Raw genomic sequence first — 8,753 nt, 5'->3', positions numbered from 1 at the left:
GGAAGTGCTTGCTGAGCATAGACACGGAACGTCGTCTCTGCTTGTACACGCCCCCTCCTCATCCTATCTCGGAGTTCCCGCACTGCCTGCCCGTCACCTCTCATTGTCCACGGCGCCCCCCCGTAGGTATATACAGTTATTACAGGGGTAATATAAATACAGGGATGATGGGGGTTATATACAGGAATGATGGGGCCATCATCCCTGAATATAACTCCCATCGTCCCTGTGTATAACCCCCATCATCCCTGTGTATTACCCCTATTAACACTGTATATAATCCCCTTCATCGCTCTGTATAACCGCCTTCATCCCTGTATAGGATGTTCGGAGTAATGCACAGGGATAATGGGGTATAATACACAGGATGATGAGCGTTATATACAGGGATGATGAGGTAATACACTTAATGGGGGTTATATAATGGGGTAATACACAGGGATGATGGGGGTTATATACACAGGGATGGTGAGGTAATACACAAGGATGATGGGGGTTATATACAGAGATGATGGGGTAATACATGGATGATGAGGTAATACACAGGGATGATGGGGGTTAATATACAGGGATGATGAGGTAATACACAGGGATGATGGGGTTACATATAGGTTGTATACAGGTATGATGGAGTTATATCATCCCTGTTTATAACCCCCATCATCCATGTGTATTACCCTCAACATCCCTGTATATAACCCCCATCATCCCTGTATATAACCCCCATCATCCCTGTATATAACCCACATCCCCCCTGTGTGATTATTACTAGGTGTGTGACTGTGCAGGGAGCTGGGTGACTGTAATTAGAGCAGGGAATGACATGTGAACATAAAGGGGCACGGCAGTATGCAAATAGCTGAGATGCTGTGGAGGGAGGAAGGGGGTGTCACGGACACAGGGTTTGTGGACCCACTAGGCTGCTCCGCCGTAGCGGGGAGGCAGCTGACCAGGTCACAGTCTAAGCAGAAGTAAATGGTAGACAGTAATGCTTGGGTACCTGAAATAGTCCGGGCGGTGGCTGTGGCTTCAGCACGGATGGAGGCAGGTGCGGCAAGTGGCGCCAGACGTGGCGGGCAGTTTCCGATGAAGCGGTAGACACTTGACGTGGCAGATGACACTTGACGTGGCAGATTGCACTTGACGTGGCAGATTGCACTTGACGTGGCAGAAGACACTTGACGTGGCAGAAGACACTTGACGTGGCAGATGGCACTTGACGTGGCAGATGGCACTTGAACGCGGGTAGGCACAGGAACAATACGGAATACAGGAACGGTAACAGGGCACGGGTAACAGCTGGAACGGGAGACACTAAGGGACCATTTGCGAGACAGACTGGGAAAGACTAACAACGCTCAGGCAAGGATTAGAAGGCCAGGGGCCTTCTTATAGACCAGGAAATCGTGGCAGTTGATGGCGATGACGATTTCCTAATTGCGAGCGCTGGACCTTTAAGGCCGGGCGCGAGCGTGCGCGCGCACCCTACGGGACCCAGCCGAACGGAGCGGAGGTGAGCGCTGGCATCTCCTAGGAGGGAGACGGAGGCCAGCGCTCACAGATCCATCGGGAGGTGAGTAAACCCGACGGCCCGCGGCCATGGGCGCTACAGTATCCCCCCCCCTCTTACACCCCCTCTTCTTGGGGCCAGAGTGAGAGAGGAACTTTTTAATAAGAGTAGGGGCGCTGAGGTTCTCTTCTGGCTCCCAGGACCTCTCCTCAGGACCAAACCTTTTCCAGTCCACCAAATAGAAAGTCCTTCCTCCTACCCTCTTGTGGTCCAGGATCTCCTTTACCTCGAATACATCAGAAGGACCGCTGGGAGCAACTGTGGAACTAGAGGTCTTCCTGTAGCGGTTCAGTACCACTGGTTTCAGGAGGGACACATGGAAGGAGTTAGGGATTCTGAGGGTATGGGGCAGCCGCAGCTTATAGGAAACAGGGTTAATTTGTTGCAGGATCTCGAAAGGACCAAGGAACCTGGGAGCGAACTTGTATGAAGGCACCCTCATGCGAATGTTCCGAGAGGACAGCCAGACTTTAGTCCCCGGAAGATACTCAGGCGGCTCTCTTCTCTTGGTATCTGTCTTTCGCTTCATGTGATCGACTGCCAGCAAAATAGAGGACCGGGTCTGTTGCCAGATTTGCAGGAAGTCCCCATATGCAGAGTCAGCAGCGGGTACCTGAGATGAAGTCGACACAGGAAGAAGGACTCTGGGATGTTGACTGTACACGATGTGAAACGGAGTGGAAGTGGTGGACTCACTTGTGTGGTTATTGTAAGAAAACTCGGCCCATGGAAGAAGCTGTACCCAGTTATCGTGCTGCGAAGAGATGAAGTGGCGGAGATAATTTTCCATGATCTGGTTGATCCTCTCAACTTGCCCATTGGACTGGGGGTGATAGGCAGAGGAAAAGTCCAAACTCACATCCAGGAGTTTACAGAGGGCTCTCCAGAACTTAGAGGTAAACTGAACCCCCCGGTCGGACACAATGTGAAGAGGCAAGCCATGCAAGCGGAAGATGTGCTGAATGAAGAGACTTGCCAGTCGAGGAGCAGAGGGTAGGCCGGTCAGCGGGATAAAATGTGCCATCTTAGAGAACCGGTCCACCACCACCCAGATGGTGTTGCATCCTGCTGAGAGAGGAAGGTCCGTGACGAAGTCCATAGCGATGTGCTGCCAGGGGGCACTGGGTACAGGCAGGGGTTGAAGCAGGCCGGCAGGCTTGCTGTGAGTCACTTTGTTGGAGGCACACACCGTGCAAGCAGAGACAAAGTCCAGAACATCCCTAGGTAGCGTGGGCCACCAGAAGTGACAAGCGATCAGGTCTTGGGTTTTACGGACACCGGCGTGCCCAGCCAGTTTAGAACTGTGTCCCCAGCGGAGAATTCTTTTTCTGTCTGCCAACCGAACAAAAGTTCTCCCCGGAGGGATATTTCTAAGCTGCAGAGGATTGGCGGTGACAACGCAGGATGGGTCTATGATCGTCTGAAGGGACTCCACCGTGTCTTCCGTCTCAAATGATCTGGACAGGGCATCGGCCCTCACATTCTTGTCAGCGGGACGGTAGTGGAGCAGAGATTGGAAACGGGTGAAGACCAGTGGCCACCTGGCTTGACGAGGATTCAGTCTTTGAGCGGACTGAAGGTAAGTAAGATTCTTTTGGTCGGTGAAGATCAGGATGGGGTGAGCAGCGCCCTCCAGAAGATGTCTCCACTCCTCCAGGGCCAATTTGATAGCCAGTAGCTCCCGATCTCCAATGGAATAATTGCGCTCAGCAGAGGAAAACAGTCTTGAGTAGTAGCCACATACTACTGCCTTTCCTTTGGAGCTCCTCTGGAACAGAAGTGCGCCTGCACCAACAGAGGAAGCGTCCACTTCCAGTGAGAACTGCCGAGATACGTCAGGGTGATGGAGGATCGAAGCTGAAGTGAAGGCTTTCTTGAGGCTAATGAATGCGGACTCTGCCTCTGGAGTCCACACCTTGGCGTTCACACCCTTCTTGGTAAGGGTAGAGATGGGGGCCGTCAGAGAAGAAAAGTTAGGAATAAACTGCCGGTAGAAATTGGCGAAACCCAGGAACCGCTGTATGGACCTTAGGCTTTGAGGACGTGGCCATTCCAGGACAGACTTTAACTTCTCAGGGTCCATCTTAAGGCCTTGATCCGAGATGACATAGCCCAGGAAGGGCAAATACCTCTTTTCAAAGGTGCATTTCTCTAACTTGGCATACAAGCGATTCTCTCTTAGTCGCAGAAGAACTTGACGAACATGCCTCCGATGGGTCATCAGATCTGGGGAGAAGATTAGAATATCATCGAGATAAACTACAACACACATATAGAGGAGATCTCGGAAGATGTCATTAACGAACTCCTGAAATACTGCGGGAGCGTTACACAGTCCGAAGGGCATCACTAGGTATTCGTAGTGCCCATCGCGGGTGTTAAATGCCGTCTTCCATTCGTCACCCCAGCGAATCCGGATTAGATTATAGGCCCCCCGCAGATGTAGCTTGGAAATAATTTTGGCTCCTCGTATGCGATCAAACAGCTCGGAAATGAGTGGCAACAGGTATTTGTTCTTGACCGTGATCTGATTGAGACCACGGTAGTCAATGCAGTGTCGGAGAGATCCATCTCTCTTTTTAACGAAGAAGAATCCTGCCCCGGCCGGGGACGAAGATTTTCGAATAAAACCCCTCTCCAAGTTCTCCTTGATATAGGCTGACATCGATAAAGTCTCTGGCAAGGAGAGAGCATATACTCGTCCACGGGGAAGAGCAGCATTGGGAACCAGTTCAATGGGACAGTCATAATTCCGATGTGGAGGCAACGTCTCAGCCTCTCGTTTGCAAAAGACATCCGCAAAACTGGCATACTGAGAAGGTAGATCGGAGAGTGACTGAGGCAGAGGGGGCACAACAGGACGGACTTGTGACAGGCAATGGCTATGGCATCTGGAACCCCATTGAAGAACTTCTCCAGAACTCCAGTCGAGTGTCGGGGCGTGTAGACGGAGCCATGGCAGACCCAGCAGGATAGGATTGATAGCCTTGGGTAGTACCAGGAAGGAGATCTGTTCTGAGTGAAGAGCTCCGACCCGTAATGTCAACGGCTCAGTAATGAGCATGATCGGATCAGGCAACGGTAGACCATTCACAGAAGCAACTGCCAGGGGTCTCTCCAGACGGACTGTGGGTAGTTGAAACCGATCCACTAGATGCTGGTGGATAAAATTAGCAGCCGCTCCAGAGTCAAGATAGGCGGAGGAAGGATGTGAGGTCTGTCCGGTTACGATAGCCACAGGTATCGATAATTTGGAAGAGGTTTTAACGTTTGGAGACGTTCCACCTAGAGTTGCCTCTCCAACCAACCCTAGGTACGGGAGTTTCCCGGTTTCTGTGGGCATTGGCGCACAAAATGACCCTTGAGGCCACAATACATACAAAGTCCAGAGGAGCGTCTGCGCTGCTTCTCCTGTTCAGATAACCGGACTCTGTCTACCTGCATGGCTTCCTCAGGTAGCGCACTAGGAGTGGACAATAGTGGTCTCTGGGCAGAGGGTGCTGGTCTGTGGGCCCGGCTCTCCTGGCGAACCTCTAGGGAGCTCTCCCGGATTCTCATATCAACCCGGGTGGCTAACAGGATGAGGGCATCCAAGGTAGAAGGAAAGTCGCGGGCTGCCAGTTCGTCCTTGATGTGAGAGGATAGTCCCTGCCAGAAGGTTGCCACCAGTGCCTCATTGTTCCATGCCAGCTCGGCTGCTAGGGTACGGAAGGAGATAGCATACTCCCCTACTGTGGAGCCTTCTTGCTTGAGGGTCAACAGAGTGGCTGCGGCAGAGGATGTTCGACCCGGCTCCTCGAACACGGCACGAAAGGACTGCAGGAACAAGGCTAGGTCCGAGGATACAGGTCCTTGTTGCTCCAAGATTGGGTTCGCCCATGCGAGGGCCTTGCCAGCGAGGAGGGAGATAATAAATGCCACTTTGGCCTCCTCGGAGGGGAAGAGATGAGGCCGTAGCCTAAAATGCACCGTGCATTGATTGAGAAATCCTCTACATGCTCTGGGGTCACCGTCGTAGCGAGGAGGAAGAGGCAGAGGAACTGAGGATCCGGAACAAACAGGGGGAGCAACAGGCAGTGGCACGGCAACAGCTTCAGGAGGAAGAACCGGAGGTGGAACAGCGAGTAGATCCAGGCGGACCAGAATAGAATTCACCGCCTCAAGGAGTTGATCCTGACGTGTGCGTAGGTCATGCATCTCTGTCTGAATCTTCTGTACTGGGGTCTTGGGCTGGCCAGCGGGTTCCATGGCCTGAGCGTACTGTCACGAACACAGGGTATGTGGACCCACTAGGCCGCTCCGCCGTAGCGGGGAGGCAGCTGACCAGGTCACAGTCTAAGCAGAAGTAAATGGTAGACAGTAATGCTTGGGTACCTGAAATAGTCCAGGCGGTGGCTGTGGCTTCAGCACGGATGGAGGCAGGTGCGGCAAGTGGCACCAGGCGGGGCGGGCAGTTTCCGATGAAGCGGTAGACACTTGACGTGGCAGATGACACTTGACGTGGCAGAAGACACTTGACGTGGCAGAAGACACTTGACGTGGCAGATGGCACTTGACGTGGCAGATGGCACTTGAACGCGTGTAGGCACAGGAACAATACGGAATACAGGAACGGTAACAGGGCACGGGTAACAGCTGGAACGGGAGACACTAAGGGACCATTTGCGAGACAGACTGGGAAAGACTAACAACGCTCAGGCAAGGATTAGAAGGCCAGGGGCCTTCTTATAGACCAGGAAATCGTGGCAGTTGATGGCGATGACGATTTCCTAATTGCGCGCACTGGCCCTTTAAGTCCGGGCGCGAGCGTGCGCGCGCACCCTACGGGACCCAGCCGAACAGAGCGGAAGTGAGCGCTGGCATCTCCTAGGAGGGAGACGGAGGCCAGCGCTCACAGATCCATGGCTGCGGGCGTCGGGAGGTGAGTAAATCCGACCGCCCGCGGCCATGGGCGCTACAGGGGGATGTAAGTCTCCTCAGATAAAGCAAGGGATCATGGGTATGGTGGGTTACAAGACCGGAAACAGACAGGAACAGAAGCAAGGGATGTAAACAGAAAGTGCAGCAGTGATTGACATCAAACAGAAACTGGTTAGAAAGAATGTAGGGGTTTTAGGGAAGGCAAACCAAGGCTGGGGGACATTTTTTAGAAAATATTTTTTTCCTGGCCAACCCCTTTATGTCCCTTCTTTGATTTCAGATTGGCGGAACACCCCTGGGTAAGGAGATTCCTGGCAGCATCCTCTAGGCTTAAACCCCAGGTTAGATCTTCAGTTCCTCTATGGGACTTAAATATCGTTCTCCAGGCTTTGACAAACTCACCTTTGGAACCAGTAGGCTCTATAACCCTAAAGATGCTGACACTCAAATTGCTGTTTTTATTAGCCATTACTTCGGCCCTTAGAGTAAGTGAGATACAGGCCCTTTCTGCCTTTCCTCCATATACCCTACTATTAGATGATAGAGTAATCTTGAAGTCCTTACCGAGTTTTCTTCCTAAGGTGGTTTCTCCTTTTTATCTAGACCCAGAGATTATTCTCCCCTCCTTTTATGATTCCCCTAAAAATCTGAGGGATCAGCAGTTTAACTGCCTGGACGTAAGAAGATGCCTAATCCAGTACCTGAAAATAACTAAAGATTTAAGAACCTCAGAAAAATAGTTTATTCAGTTCAAGGGTCCATTCAAGGATTCGGCAGCCAGTAGATCCACTATAGCTCAATGGATTAAACAGGCCATGCATTTAGCTTATGTAAATCAGAATCTCCAGCCTCCAGAGTTCTATGGGGGTCACTCTACCAAGGTTGTGTCCACTTCCTGGGCTGAGAGAGCAGAAGCATGCCTAAATTAGATATGCAACGCTGCTACATGGAGCTCTCCTCACACCTTCCTCAAGCATTACCGATTACAGCTGTATACAGCCCCTGACTTGGCCTTTGGTAGAAAAGTACTACAAGCTGTGGTCCCACCCTAAATATTGACTTCTATTGTACATCTCCAGGGCTGCTGTCATAGGTGAAAGGGTAAAAGATTGATTGCTTACCAGTAATCGTTTTTTCATAAACCTATGACAGCACCCCTCTGTTACCCTCCCTATTCTTATAGCATATATAGTCCTCAGAAACTGTAAAGTTGTCAACACGAATACAATGTGATTCCTTGTAAATACTGTATATATGAAGGTGTGATGTAATTCCACTTGGGTGGTGCAAAAAAACCAAAACAAAACTGATTCTCATCCTGAGTTCTTCCTAAGGCTGGGTGTGTGGAGAGGTGTGTCCTTTTTTATATCCCCAGGCTTCCTGTCCAGCAAATTGGATGTCTCTCCAGGGGTGCTATAGTAGGTTGATGAAAAACCGATTACCGGTAAGTAATCAATAATTTTTAAAACTAGACTTAGTTATCTTTTATTATATTAAAGCAGTAAGTCTTGTGTACTTTTAGGCTATGTACACTTTTTGTAATCAATTTTCATTTTTTTCCCTAGTATATCCAAAATGAAAATTTAAGCCACATTGTAAATATTGTAAATTCCCTACCATTCTGTGTCTACAGCTTCTATGCAGGTCTATGGGTCTCCAAGGTAACTGACAATAAAAAAAAACCACTTATACGTGTAGTCTTAAGCGTCATGCACACGACTGCAGTCTTGCAGCCGTATACTATCCGCAATTGCGGATAGTATAAAATGCATGGTTACCTATTACCTGGAGCCCAGACCTCCAAAAAAAAAAGACATGTCATTATCCGGGTTGCATTTGCGGCCCGGGCTCATAGGAATCACTGCACATCTTCTGTGTGCGCGGTCCGTGATTGCGGATGACCAGCGCATGATACTCCGTGGCCCGTTTGTGCCGTATTCATGGACCGTACACACATTTACAGCGTTTGGAGGGTGCCTAATTCCACAGTCAAACTCCCTTTTATTGTCCCATTTTTCTTGCTAACCTATTGAATCTATATTAGAACCAAGTAGAGGATAGATGGAGTGAAGTATAACTGCAGAATCATACTACACAGGATCTGTTTGTAGTGTTAGGCATCATGCACGCAACTGCAATGTATTCGCATTTTGCAGATAAATTGCGGACAAATTTTTTTCTATAGCCCCATGAACACGGCCGTGATTTACTCGGATCAGTGCGAGGGCCTCAAATTTGGACTGCAAAAACTCAGAACAAGTTA

The sequence above is a fragment of the Rhinoderma darwinii genome, assembly GCF_050947455.1.
Source record: "Rhinoderma darwinii isolate aRhiDar2 chromosome 1 unlocalized genomic scaffold, aRhiDar2.hap1 SUPER_1_unloc_26, whole genome shotgun sequence".
NCBI lineage: Eukaryota > Metazoa > Chordata > Amphibia > Anura > Rhinodermatidae > Rhinoderma > Rhinoderma darwinii.
Note: the sequence above shows the minus strand (reverse complement) of the source record.